The sequence below is a fragment of the Ictalurus furcatus genome, chromosome 17 (assembly GCF_023375685.1).
Source record: "Ictalurus furcatus strain D&B chromosome 17, Billie_1.0, whole genome shotgun sequence".
Taxonomy (NCBI): domain Eukaryota; kingdom Metazoa; phylum Chordata; class Actinopteri; order Siluriformes; family Ictaluridae; genus Ictalurus; species Ictalurus furcatus.
In genome coordinates, this window is record NC_071271.1 from 26,735,167 (window position 1) to 26,748,307 (window position 13,141).

The 13,141-nt window shown below is 45.2% G+C and overlaps 1 protein-coding gene across 1 annotated transcript in view; it reads left to right on the plus strand.

The window, feature by feature from the left end:
- The window catches only part of grin3ba (glutamate receptor, ionotropic, N-methyl-D-aspartate 3Ba), an 89,244-nt gene that overhangs the window by 43,184 nt on the left and 32,919 nt on the right, over positions 1-13,141 (plus strand). The gene's annotated exons all lie outside the window — the stretch shown is intronic.

Consider the following 13,141-nt stretch of genomic DNA (forward strand, 5'->3'; position numbering starts at 1 on the left):
CATGGCTGCACGCATAATCTTGAATTTCAGACATCTGCTGATTTCCACATCAACATAATTTCCTTCCTCTGCAAATTTCAAAACAGCCTTCATTATCAAAGCAGGGAAAAAAACCCTAATCTGCCTTGGGCTCTGTTAAAATCTGTTAAAATATCAGATAAACGGAGCAGTAATGAGAGGCGGAACACCTCACAGCTCACAAACCATTTTAAACTCTTTCCCAATGGTTTTATAATGTGAGAGATAAAATGGAGCCAGTGTTCTAGCGTTTCTCTCAGCTGCTCAAACAGCATTCATCTTCAGAAGGTCCTCATTCACAGCCCCATACATCTTAATTCCTCACTAGAACTAGATCATACAAATGACTTCTTTTGAATGAGTAATGGTTTAAAAAATACTTGCTGTGTTTTCCGTTGATTTGCCGTTTTATGTTCCAGTGTAAAAAAAAAAACGTACCGAGACGGAACCTTGAGAGGAATCAGACTCAAAAGAGAACCCATCCTCATCTGGATGACACCAGACAGTGCGATTATAAATAAATAAATCCTTCTGTAATGTGTACTGTGGAGTCAGAAAGTGCAGCTGCAAAGCAGGAAATTCTTTACAGTTATACAGGAAGTCATGTTTTGTTCACTGAGGGAGACTTGAGTGCAGAACTGTTCGAGGCAATCGCAGACCAAAGTAATCTTCATGGTTTTTAAGTGCTACCATTCTCAGTAATCATGTATCTTTAGGCTGCACAATGTTGGAGGACATCCTCTCAGCAGCAGCGAGTGATTTCCAACTGATGAGAACTCCCATCAGAAGAAGGGCGTCAGGGTCGGGTGAGGTCTGGAGAGCAGAAGGGGTCAGGATCACTGGTATCTCAGGAGCATCATGGACAGATGTTCACAGATTCCCATGATTGGTTAGTGTCGCTGTGATTGATAGGGAGAGAGAGAGAGAGAGTATGCCCCTCCCTCCCTGAGAACACGCCCAGTTTTGCTCTCTTGGGCACGGATGGCTGCGTCATCACCGGGATTCGAACTCAGGATTTCCCAACGTTTTTCACAGCCCCGTAGAGTTATTATTGCACCTAGTGGTTGAACATGGCAACTACAAGCACTAAGAGACGTTCACTGGGGCAGGAATCACGCTGCTCAATGCTCGGGGGACGGGCAGCGAACAGGACAGTTAATGACCGGGTTGCCAGAGTTGCGTTCTTTACTCCAAATTGGGATAGTTTAAAATTACTGCCAAATAATTGGAATTAAATCTAATAAATTTAAACAGACAGTGTAAGTATAAACAGTGTTTATATATGAAACATACCGAAACATTTCTAGTGTAAAATATATTCACCTCGGCAAGCTTCTTTCTCTCCACACAAAGGCTGAGGGGGACAAAAAGAAGATAAATGAATCTATCCTTTCCAATGCCTGGATTTGTTTTTCGATCTAGTTTCAGGTCTTCTGGGATGTATTCAAGGTGAAGAAACCTGGCAACCCTATTATTACCTCAAACACAGTTTCTTCTAAAACCGCTCCAAGCCAGCTGCTAGACTGTACGCTGTCTAATACAGGGTTACTCTCAACAGTCATAAGTCAAGTGTGATAGCCTCGCAACTTTATTTAGTTTGCGTTTACTTTCTTTATTAACGTCATGCTGCCAGATCAGGACCCCATGCACACACCACGCTGTAGATAGCGGTTTATTTCCCGATCTGATCGGAAGCATGTAGCTGGCTGTTTTATGTGCAGATAAACACAGTTATTTACGACAGAACTCAGATTATTGCTACACTGCCTGCACTTAATTTGTAAAACCCGAGTTCCCAGAACGGTGAGAGAGGGGCGAGAGAGGGGCAAGAGAGGGGTGAGAGAGCGGCGGGAGAGGAGCGAGAGAGGGGCGAGAGAGGAGCGAGAGCAAGAGAGGGGCGAGTGTGCAAGACAGTGCAGAGAGTGAATATTCTAGAACGTATGGACTCGAGCCCGGCTGATCGTAAAGGTGCAATTTCATGAATAATAAAAATGCGCACAAGGTCTCTCGCTTTACCCCAAACGTAGTCGCTCAGCCAAGACGAGGGTCACGTAGCTAATGGAAGTCATTCTCAACTGGAATATCAGAGTCTTCTCTTCCTCAGACCACATCCAGTTCCACAAAGCACACTAAGGAGTATATAATAACGTTCACATTTTCGTTTGGTTTACCAACGTGAAATTTAATTACTGTATAATTTACTGCATAATTTACTGTATAATTACTATTTGAACCGTGCTACGTAACGTTATATGACAGAAATTCGCTAGCTGGCTGATCCTAAGCTCTAAGCTCCGCCCACTCTTAGTTTTCTGTCAAGGTAAAGCTTTTTTTTAAGGAGGGCGGAGTTTATGATCAGGCCACGACATCAGCTCAGGAAGGTTGTGTTAGCATTACGAGTGAGGGTGTGGTGTGATGAAGCGGAGTTACTGTCACCACTCCAGAGTTGATTAATTTCCTCTAACAGCACATCCCTGAGTGAGTGTTTTATTCCTCTCGCACCACAGCGGTGTACCAACGATAACAAATCTGAATGGATTACAGACCAGCGTCACACATTTATAGATCTGTTTATACTTCATGTAACAAATTTAATCGTAGCTTGCTGCGTCGTGTTCCAGAGAAAACGCAAAGAAGCGTAAACTCCTCCGTCCTGAAGACAATTACATTTATTCATGTAGCAGATACTTTTATCCAAAGCGACTTACAAATGAGGAAACACAAGCAAAGTGATGTATCAAGCGGAGAACAATACGAGTAGTGCTGCTGTACAAGATCTTTAATTGAGTTCTAGAGAAGTAAAGTGCGCAGAGTCGAGGTGTAAGTGCCAGAGTAGGTTTGTTTATTTATTTATGTATTTATTTATTTTCTAGGGGTTGGTTAGGTGTTGACGGAAGAGGTGGGTCTTTAGCTGTTTTTTGAAGATGGTGAGAGATTCTGTGGTCCGGATTGAGGTTGGAAGTTCATTCCACCACTGAGGGACGGTTAGTGTGAAGGCTCTGGAAAGGGACCTTGCGCCACGCTGAGTGGGAACTGCTAAACGTTGGTCGCTAATCGATCGCAGATTGCGTGAGGGAACGTAAGCCTTCAGGAGAGAGTTGAGGTAGGGGGCGCTGTTCCAGACAAGGTCTTGTAGGTGAGCATCAAGGCCTTGAATCTGATGCGGGCGGCTACAGGAAACCAGTGGAGGAGATGAAGAGGGGTGTGACATGGGTTCTCTTGGGCTGGTTGAAGACGAGGCGTGCTGCTGCATTCTGAATCATCTGAAGGGGTTTGATGGAGCTGCTGGGAGGCCCGAGAGTAGTGCATTGCAGTAGTCCAGTTTTGAGATAACACGATCCTGGACTAGTATCTGTGTAGCCTGTTTGGTGATGTAGGGTCTGATTTTCTTGATGTTGTACAGAATGAACCTACAGGACTGTGCAGTTGTTCAGATGTGGTCTGTAAAGGTCAAGCTGTCATCAAGAATCACCCCAAGGTTCCTGGCCGTCCTGGTTGGCATGAGTGTGGTTGAGCTGAGCTGTACAGTGAGGTTGTGGTTGATTGAGGGACGGGCTGGGATGACGAGAAGCTCAGATTTTCCAGGTTGAGCTTAAGGTGGTGTTCCCTCATCCAGACCGAGATGTCTGACAGGCAAGCAGAGATGCGGGCAGAGACGGATGGATCTTCAGGCTGGAAGGACAAATAGAGCTGGGTGTCATCAACATAGCAATGATATGAGAAGCCATGAGACTCATTCACCTGCCCTAGAGATGTAGTGTAAAGAGGAGTGGACCCAGAACTGACCCCTGTGGAATGCCAGTTGTGAGTTGCTGAGTTTCAGAAGCTCCTCCCCTCCACAACACCTTGAAGGATCTGTCAGAGAGATAGGATTCCACCCAGCGCAGAACCGTTCTGGTGATGCCCAGGCTGGAGAGAGTTGACAGGAGGATCTGATGGTTCACAGTGCGAAAGCAGCAGAGAGGTGGAGTAGGATGAGGACAGATGATCTAGAGGTTGCTCCTGCTAGTCATAAGGCTTCAGTGACGGAAAGCAGAGCAGTCTCCGTGGAGTGGTTGCTCTTGAAGCCAGACTGCTTGGTGTCCAGGAGGTTGTTCTGTGTGAGAAAATTGGAGAGTTGATTAAAAAACGGCTCTTACAAGAGTTTTGGAAAGAAAAGGGAGGAGAGAAACAGGTCTGTAGTTGTCAACCACAGCAGGGTTAAGGGGTTGAGAACTGGGGTTGAGAACTGGTTCCTGATTGATGTAACCTTGTTGGAAAAGAAAGTGGCGAAGTCATCTGCAGTGAGAGAGGTAGGGGAAGGGGGAGGAGGGGGACAGACGTCGGAAACCTTCAAGTTACACCTTCACCTCTTCTGACACTAGAGACTCCTTCCGTAAACATTACACAAATAAACATCTCCTTCCTTTAAGAAAACGTCACAACATCTACGAGTATTTTTCTTTAATCCGCCGTACACGTCCCTGTGAATGAGCTGTTGCTATAGAAACCATAACGTATTAGCTGTCACATAGCCGTATTATTATTAGCCGCTGTTGTAGAGAACTAATCAACACCTGAGGACCAATCAGAATCCAGAATCAGCGCTGTGGAACTTTCTTGCAGACTCTTTGTGATACTTTCCTGAGTTATACTAATATTCCTGTCACGCAGAAGCTCCGTTCTGCTGATTTTTTGCCCCATTATGTCTGCTCTTGGTTTAAACACTCACCGAACACACACACACACACACACACACACACACCTCTTCCTGTCAGAGTCCATTAAAAACCCGCCACTCCAGAGCGATCTGTCTCTTTTAGCATGGCCCTTTAGGCAGAAGAATTGATTGTGCTTGTTAGTTATGAGTTTATTTGTCATCATGAGAGGCGAAGAAGACGGATTCCTCGCTCTGTTCTTCCTGTTCGGAGGTTTTGTGAACAGCTCCGTTCCACTCCTTCAGCGCCGAGTGTGCATAATCAGGGCGCTCCCGCAGGAGCAAGGTCACTGCCAGTTCAGCGCTAACGAATTAAACGATTTCGGTGTTTTCGCCCGCGAGGTGGCTTTTTGTCATGAACAATGGATTTCCGCAGATTTTTTCTGCCTTTATTATTCATGCGCAGGCCACGAGGGACAAACCGCACAAAGACACCGCGCGGGATATTCAGCCTCCGGAATGATCGACACACACGCCGAGCTGCATCTCATCACGTCTCCCGAACACACGGGTCACGCCGTGCGCGTACAATTACTTCCTGAGCCCAGCTGTTCCTGTGCGCAAAGTACTGGCGCCCCTGTAAGTCACTCATCAATGGATCAGGAGCAGTGTAGGAGCAGATATGAATTGGGTGGTGGATTATCCTCAGGATAACTCGCCGTGTGTGTGTGTGTGTGTGTGTGTGTGTTGCTTGTGTACGTGTTCATATACAGACTTCTAGCTAAACCGACACACACTGTCATCATTCACGTGAGGAACGTTCCTGGTATTCAGAGTCGAGTTACGCGGCTGCTGAAGCTCGGAGGATTAAAATCTCCTGTGTGTGGGTGTGATCGTATATATTTATTTATTAAATCCTATTATATCTGGCTCATTTTAAATGCATGCGCAAGGTAATGAAGCTACGAGACGCTAAATAGAGGCGGTGAAAGTGTAACGTGCGTACGAGGTGTCGGAGATTTCGTCACACTTCAAATTCCCCGTGACGATTTTGTCAGGGTTTGTGTTAATTCGACGCGCTCTGCTGTAAAGGAAACGTGCTCACCTTGTGAAGGAAAAGCTGACCGAGTGCTCATCGCGTTCCTCGCTTTATCCGTAAAATACTCACTCCTCCGGATTAAGACGCGCTTCATGGACTTTAAAGTGACGATGTTACGTGTGTGTAATTAATATTATTTATTCAATAACAACAGGACTTCACGCTGCGCTTCACTCGAGCCGATATCACGTAAGAAACACGTGCTTAAGTTCAGAAGATCCGAATCGAGCGCACTCGAGACGCGCCCCCGTTTCAGACAGACTCCGCCCCCGTGTGCGTAACTCTCACGTAACAGCTTTTAATCTGTAGTCCAGGCTGAATCCTGATGTGTGTAATTTCAGGATTAAATCCCCGGCTGCGTCTGCGTGTACTCTACGCTCAGAGAGAGAAGCTATAGGCAGATAAACAGGTATATAATCAGACAGACAGCTCCGTGTTGACGCTCGGAGGGAATTCGGAAGAACAAACACAGATGAATGAGGAGGGAATAACTAATAAACCCGAAAACGCCTTAAATCCCCACAATCCCAACAGAAGATTTATGGCTCGCGCCGCAGCGTAATGTGCACCGTGTTCATCTTTTGCTCGTATTTATATTTATATTCATCAACGTCAGGCACAACACGTACAGCAAAACCCCACTGCGTCTAACACACACTCAGAGAGAGATTATTTACACACGCGACTCAACCTCGTAGCGTCACATCAAAAAGATGCAAATTCTGTTGCGTTAAGCGGATTTCTGCAGAGTAAAAGGAACACACTCTCGCTACATCATCATTTATTTCAAACGCTGCGTTTTCATTCCCATCTAGATCACACACACACACACACACACACACACACACACACACACAGTCGTGTCACAAGAAGAACACCGTTATAGGTTATACGCTGTTTTGAACGTTTCATGTTGTTATAGGAGTCAAAATTCAAAACCAGACAACTTTACTACACACAACTACACTACAGGAGTGAAGCACCGTGTGTGTGTGTGTGTGTGTGTGTGTGTGTGTTTGTCGAAGTGTGATGAAGTTCTCCTACAACAGAACGTCCCCAAGTGTTTTATTCCTCGTACTGTATACCAGCAATTTGCCAACGATTGACGTTTTTTTTTACACTTTGTGCTTTTTATCCATTTGTAGTTACATTTAATCTTCTGGAGACGAGCGAGTTCCTGTTCTCACTTACGTTATAGCAGCTGTAAACACTCGTTCCCTGTTGTTGGTCCCGAGATTGAGAGATGGTATCATTAATGAGCGTAATCACTCCTCCTCATTTCCTCCCAGGTTGGGAACCTCGGTATCGTCCTGGACTCCAAGCTAATAAATGGCTATAAAGTCGTTACGACTAGTTTTTATCGATTACGGATTATTTCTAAACTTAACACGTTTTTGTCTTTCTGAGATTTGGAGAAGATTATTGGTGCTTTTCTCACATCACGGATAGATTATCGTAATTCACTGTACTCGGGTCTTCCTCGGTCATCTCTTGCTCGTCTCCAGATGTTTCAGAACGCAGCTGCAAGGCTGTTGACCAGGGCGAAGAAATAAAAATGTAGCGTCGCTCCGTGGGCTCCCGGTCCAGTTTCGGATCCGGTTTAAGATTCTGTTTTGTCTTTAAAACTCTTAATGATCAAGCTCCATCTTATCTCAAAGATCTTCTTACACCACATTCATCCAGCAGATTTTAAAGATCTCCTGATAGGTTTCTTCTGTATGTCCCTCCATCCGTTTAATAACTAAAGGGGGTGGAGCTTTTTCAGTCTCCGCCCCTCGTTTATGGAATCACTTGCCAATGGACATCTGCCCCGCACCTTCAGTTATGATTTTTAAAAAGAGACTGAAAGCGTATCTCTTCTCCCAGGGTTTTAATCTCATTTTTACTGTTTATTGGATTTCTTTATTTGGTTTTTTTCTGTTTTCTATTTTACATTTCTTATTCTGTTCAGCACTGCGGTCAGCTCCACTGCGGTCAGCTCCACTGCGGTCAGCTCCACTGCGGTCAGCTCCACTGCGTTTAAATGTGTTTATAAATAACAATTACTTACTTACTTACTTACTCCCTCTATTCCCTCTCTCTATTCCCTCTCTCTATTCCCTCTCTCTATTCCCTCTCTCTCTCTATTCTCTCCCTCTATTCCCTCTCTCTATTCCCTCTCTCTATTCCCTCTCTCTATTCTCTCTCTATTCCCTCTCTCTATTCTCTCCCTCTATTCCCTCTCTCTATTCCCTCTCTCTATTCCCTCTCTCTATTCTCTCTCTATTCCCTCTCTCTATTCCCTCTCTCTATTCCCTCTCTCTATTCTCTCTCTATTCCCTCTCTCTATTCTCTCTCTCTATTCCCTCTCTCTATTCCCTCTCTCTATTCTCTCTCTATTCTCTCTCTCTATTCCCTCTCTCTATTCTCTCTCTCTATTCTCTCTCTCTATTCCCTCTCTCTATTCCCTCTCTCTATTCTCTCTCTATTCCCTCTCTCTATTCTCTCTCTCTATTCTCTCTCTCTATTCCCTCTCTCTATTCTCTCTCTATTCTCTCTCTCTCTTCCCTCTCTCTATTCCCTCTCTCTATTCTCTCTCTATTCCCTCTCTCTATTCTCTCTCTCTATTCTCTCTCTCTATTCCCTCTCTCTATTCTCTCTCTATTCTCTCTCTCTCTTCCCTCTCTCTATTCCCTCTCTCTATTCTCTCTCTATTCCCTCTCTCTATTCCCTCTCTTTATTCCCGCTCTCTTTATTCTCTCTCTTGAAGTGGAGAAGAGAAAGTATAATACGCAGATTGTTGTTTTAGTGTTAGAGGTATAATCTCCTCCGTCCTGAAGATGTGAAATTTAAAGCGCTGACACTGTGGACTCCTTCCATTAACGGTGCATGAGTAGATGGCACTTGAAGGAGAGAGAAAAGTCGTGAGGCTCAGACACACCGTATGTAGAAAAATCGCTAACGTAAGCAATCGTTTAAGAGCCACAGCAACGTTAAAAAGCTACGTACATTTGTAGACGAAGTTGTCTGAGAGTTCGTCCGCCATCTTGTTCACGCTGAGCGTCTTCAGAAAACATGAAACATGACGTCACTTCCAGTAAAGGAACATAGTGCGCGTGGATGCTTCCTGGTTTCTGCGGTGCATTGTGGGATTTTTTAGGCAGCGAGCGGTCCAGAGCACTGGAAGGATTTTATGATTGAGACAGAACTTAAAATGGCCGCCTCCCGATCAGCGTCCTGACTACTGAACAAGGGAGCTATAAATGTGTTTATAAATAACAATTACTTACTTACTTACTTACTCCCTCTATTCCCTCTCTCTATTCCCTCTCTCTATTCCCTCTCTCTATTCCCTCTCTCTCTCTGTTCCCTCTCTCTATTCCCTCTCTCTATTCCCTCTCTCTATTCCCTCTCTCTATTCCCTCTCTCTCTCTGTTCCCTCTCTCTATTCCCTCTCTCTATTCCCTCTCTCTATTCCCTCTCTCTATTCCCTCTCTCTCTCTGTTCCCTCTCTCTATTCCCTCTCTCTATTCCCTCTCTCTATTCCCTCTCTCTCTCTGTTCCCTCTCTCTATTCCCTCTCTCTCTATTCCCTCTCTCTCTCTGTTCCCTCTCTCTATTCCCTCTCTCTATTCCCTCTCTCTATTCCCTCTCTCTATTCCCTCTCTCTCTCTGTTCCCTCTCTCTATTCCCTCTCTCTATTCCCTCTCTCTATTCCCTCTCTCTCTCTGTTCCCTCTCTCTATTCCCTCTCTCTATTCCCTCTCTCTATTCCCTCTCTCTCTCTGTTCCCTCTCTCTATTCCCTCTCTCTATTCCCTCTCTCTATTCCCTCTCTCTCTCTGTTCCCTCTCTCTATTCCCTCTCTCTCTATTCCCTCTCTCTCTATTCCCTCCCTCTATTCCCTCTCTCTATTCCCTCCCTCTATTCCCTCTCTCTATTCCCTCTCTCTATTCCCTCTCTCTCTCTGTTCCCTCTCTCTATTCCCTCTCTCTCTATTCCCTCCCTCTATTCCCTCTCTATTCCCTCTCTCTATTCCCTCTCTCTCTATTCCCTCCCTCTATTCCCTCTCTCTATTCCCTCCCTCTATTCCCTCTCTCTATTCCCTCTCTCTATTCCCTCTCTCTCTCTATTCCCTCTCTCTATTCCCTCTCTCTCTCTGTTCCCTCTCTCTATTCCCTCTCTCTATTCCCTCTCTCTATTCCCTCTCTCTATTCCCTCTCTCTCTCTGTTCCCTCCCTCTATTCCCTCTCTCTATTCCCTCTCTCTCTATTCCCTCCCTCTATTCCCTCTCTCTATTCCCTCTCTCTATTCCCTCTCTCTATTCCCTCTCTCTCTATTCCCTCCCTCTATTCCCTCTCTCTATTCCCTCTCTCTATTCCCTCTCTCTATTCCCTCTCTCTCTCTGTTCCCTCTCTCTATTCCCTCTCTCTCTATTCCCTCCCTCTATTCCCTCTCTCTATTCCCTCCCTCTATTCCCTCTCTCTATTCCCTCTCTCTATTCCCTCTCTCTCTCTGTTCCCTCTCTCTATTCCCTCTCTCTCTATTCCCTCCCTCTATTCCCTCTCTATTCCCTCTCTCTATTCCCTCTCTCTCTATTCCCTCCCTCTATTCCCTCTCTCTATTCCCTCCCTCTATTCCCTCTCTCTATTCCCTCTCTCTATTCCCTCTCTCTCTATTCCCTCTCTCTATTCCCTCTCTCTATTCCCTCTCTCTCTCTGTTCCCTCTCTCTATTCCCTCTCTCTCTATTCCCTCCCTCTATTCCCTCTCTCTATTCCCTCCCTCTATTCCCTCTCTCTATTCCCTCTCTCTATTCCCTCTCTCTCTCTATTCCCTCTCTCTCTATTCCCTCCCTCTATTCCCTCTCTATTCCCTCCCTCTATTCCCTCTCTCTATTCCCTCTCTCTATTCCCTCTCTCTATTCCCTCCCTCTATTCCCTCTCTATTCCCTCCCTCTATTCCCTCTCTCTATTCCCTCTCTCTATTCCCTCCCTCTATTCCCTCTCTCTATTCCCTCTCTCTATTCCCTCCCTCTATTCCCTCTCTCTATTCCCTCTCTCTCTCTGTTCCCTCTCTCTATTCCCTCTCTCTATTCCCTCTCTCTATTCCCTCTCTCTCTATATTCCCTCTCTCTATTCCCTCTCTTTATTTTCTCTCTCTATTCTCTCTCTTTATTCTCTCTCTATTCTCTCTCTCTATTCCCTCTCTCTCTCTATTCCCTCTCTCTATTCCCTCTCTCTATTCCCTCTCTCTCTCTATTCCCTCTCTCTGTTCCCTCTCTCTATTCCCTCTCTCTCTATTCTCTCTCTTTATTCCCTCTCTCTATTCCCTCTCTCTTTATTCTCTCTCTATTCCCTCTCTCTATTCCCTCTCTCTATATTCTCTCTCTTTATTCTCGCTCTTTATTCCCGCTCTCTCTATTCCCTCTCTCTATTCCCTCTCTCTCTCTCTATTCCCTCTCTCTGTTCCCTCTCTCTATTCCCTCTCTCTATTCCCTCTCTCTCTATTCTCTCTCTTTATTCCCTCTCTCTATTCCCTCTCTCTTTATTCTCTCTCTATTCCCTCTCTCTATTCCCTCTCTCTTTATTCCCTCTCTCTATTCCCTCTCTCTTTATTCCCTCTCTCTATTCTCTCCCTCTATTCCCTCTCTCTATTCCCTCTCTCTATTCCCTCTCTCTATTCCCTCTCTCTATTCCCTCTCTCTCTATTCCCTCTCTCTATTCCCTCTCTCTTTATTCCCTCTCTCTATTCTCTCCCTCTATTCCCTCTCTCTATTCCCTCTCTCTCTATTCCCTCTCTCTATTCCCTCTCTCTTTATTCCCTCTCTCTATTCTCTCCCTCTATTCCCTCTCTCTATTCCCTCTCTCTCTATTCCCTCTCTCTATTCCCTCTCTCTATTCCCTCTCTCTCTATTCCCTCTCTCTTTATTCCCTCTCTCTATTCCCTCTCTCTATTCCCTCTCTCTCTATTCCCTCTCTCTTTATTCCCTCTCTCTATTCCCTCTCTCTATTCCCTCTCTCTTTATTCTCTCTCTATTCTCTCTCTCTATTCTCTCTCTCTCTATTCCCTCTCTCTATATTCTCTCTCTTTATTCTCTCTCTTTATTCCCGCTCTCTTTATTCTCTCTCTCTATTCTCTCCCTCTATTCCCTCTCTCTATTCCCTCTCTCTATTCCCTCTCTCTATTCTCTCTCTATTCCCTCTCTCTATTCTCTCCCTCTATTCCCTCTCTCTATTCCCTCTCTCTATTCCCTCTCTCTATTCTCTCTCTATTCCCTCTCTCTATTCCCTCTCTCTATTCCCTCTCTCTATTCTCTCTCTATTCCCTCTCTCTATTCTCTCTCTCTATTCCCTCTCTCTATTCCCTCTCTCTATTCTCTCTCTATTCTCTCTCTCTATTCCCTCTCTCTATTCTCTCTCTCTATTCTCTCTCTCTATTCCCTCTCTCTATTCCCTCTCTCTATTCTCTCTCTATTCCCTCTCTCTATTCTCTCTCTCTATTCTCTCTCTCTATTCCCTCTCTCTATTCTCTCTCTATTCTCTCTCTCTCTTCCCTCTCTCTATTCCCTCTCTCTATTCTCTCTCTATTCCCTCTCTCTATTCTCTCTCTCTATTCTCTCTCTCTATTCCCTCTCTCTATTCTCTCTCTATTCTCTCTCTCTCTTCCCTCTCTCTATTCCCTCTCTCTATTCTCTCTCTATTCCCTCTCTCTATTCCCTCTCTTTATTCCCGCTCTCTTTATTCTCTCTCTTGAAGTGGAGAAGAGAAAGTATAATACGCAGATTGTTGTTTTAGTGTTAGAGGTATAATCTCCTCCGTCCTGAAGATGTGAAATTTAAAGCGCTGACACTGTGGACTCCTTCCATTAACGGTGCATGAGTAGATGGCACTTGAAGGAGAGAGAAAAGTCGTGAGGCTCAGACACACCGTATGTAGAAAAATCGCTAACGTAAGCAATCGTTTAAGAGCCACAGCAACGTTAAAAAGCTACGTACATTTGTAGACGAAGTTGTCTGAGAGTTCGTCCGCCATCTTGTTCACGCTGAGCGTCTTCAGAAAACATGAAACATGACGTCACTTCCAGTAAAGGAACATAGTGCGCGTGGATGCTTCCTGGTTTCTGCGGTGCATTGTGGGATTTTTTAGGCAGCGAGCGGTCCAGAGCACTGGAAGGATTTTATGATTGAGACAGAACTTAAAATGGCCGCCTCCCGATCAGCGTCCTGACTACTGAACAAGGGAGCTGATTAAGACGCACCCCGAGTTCTGAGAAAAAGTCCTAGATCAGGAGATCCGCTGCTCAAAAGAGATGTGTGGGTTGTTTTTCTTTCTTTAAGGAAGTCCTCGTGATTAGCTGATGATGTAGTCAACTAAACTCAGCGGCGTTGTGTTTCTCCACGGCTGGAATGGGA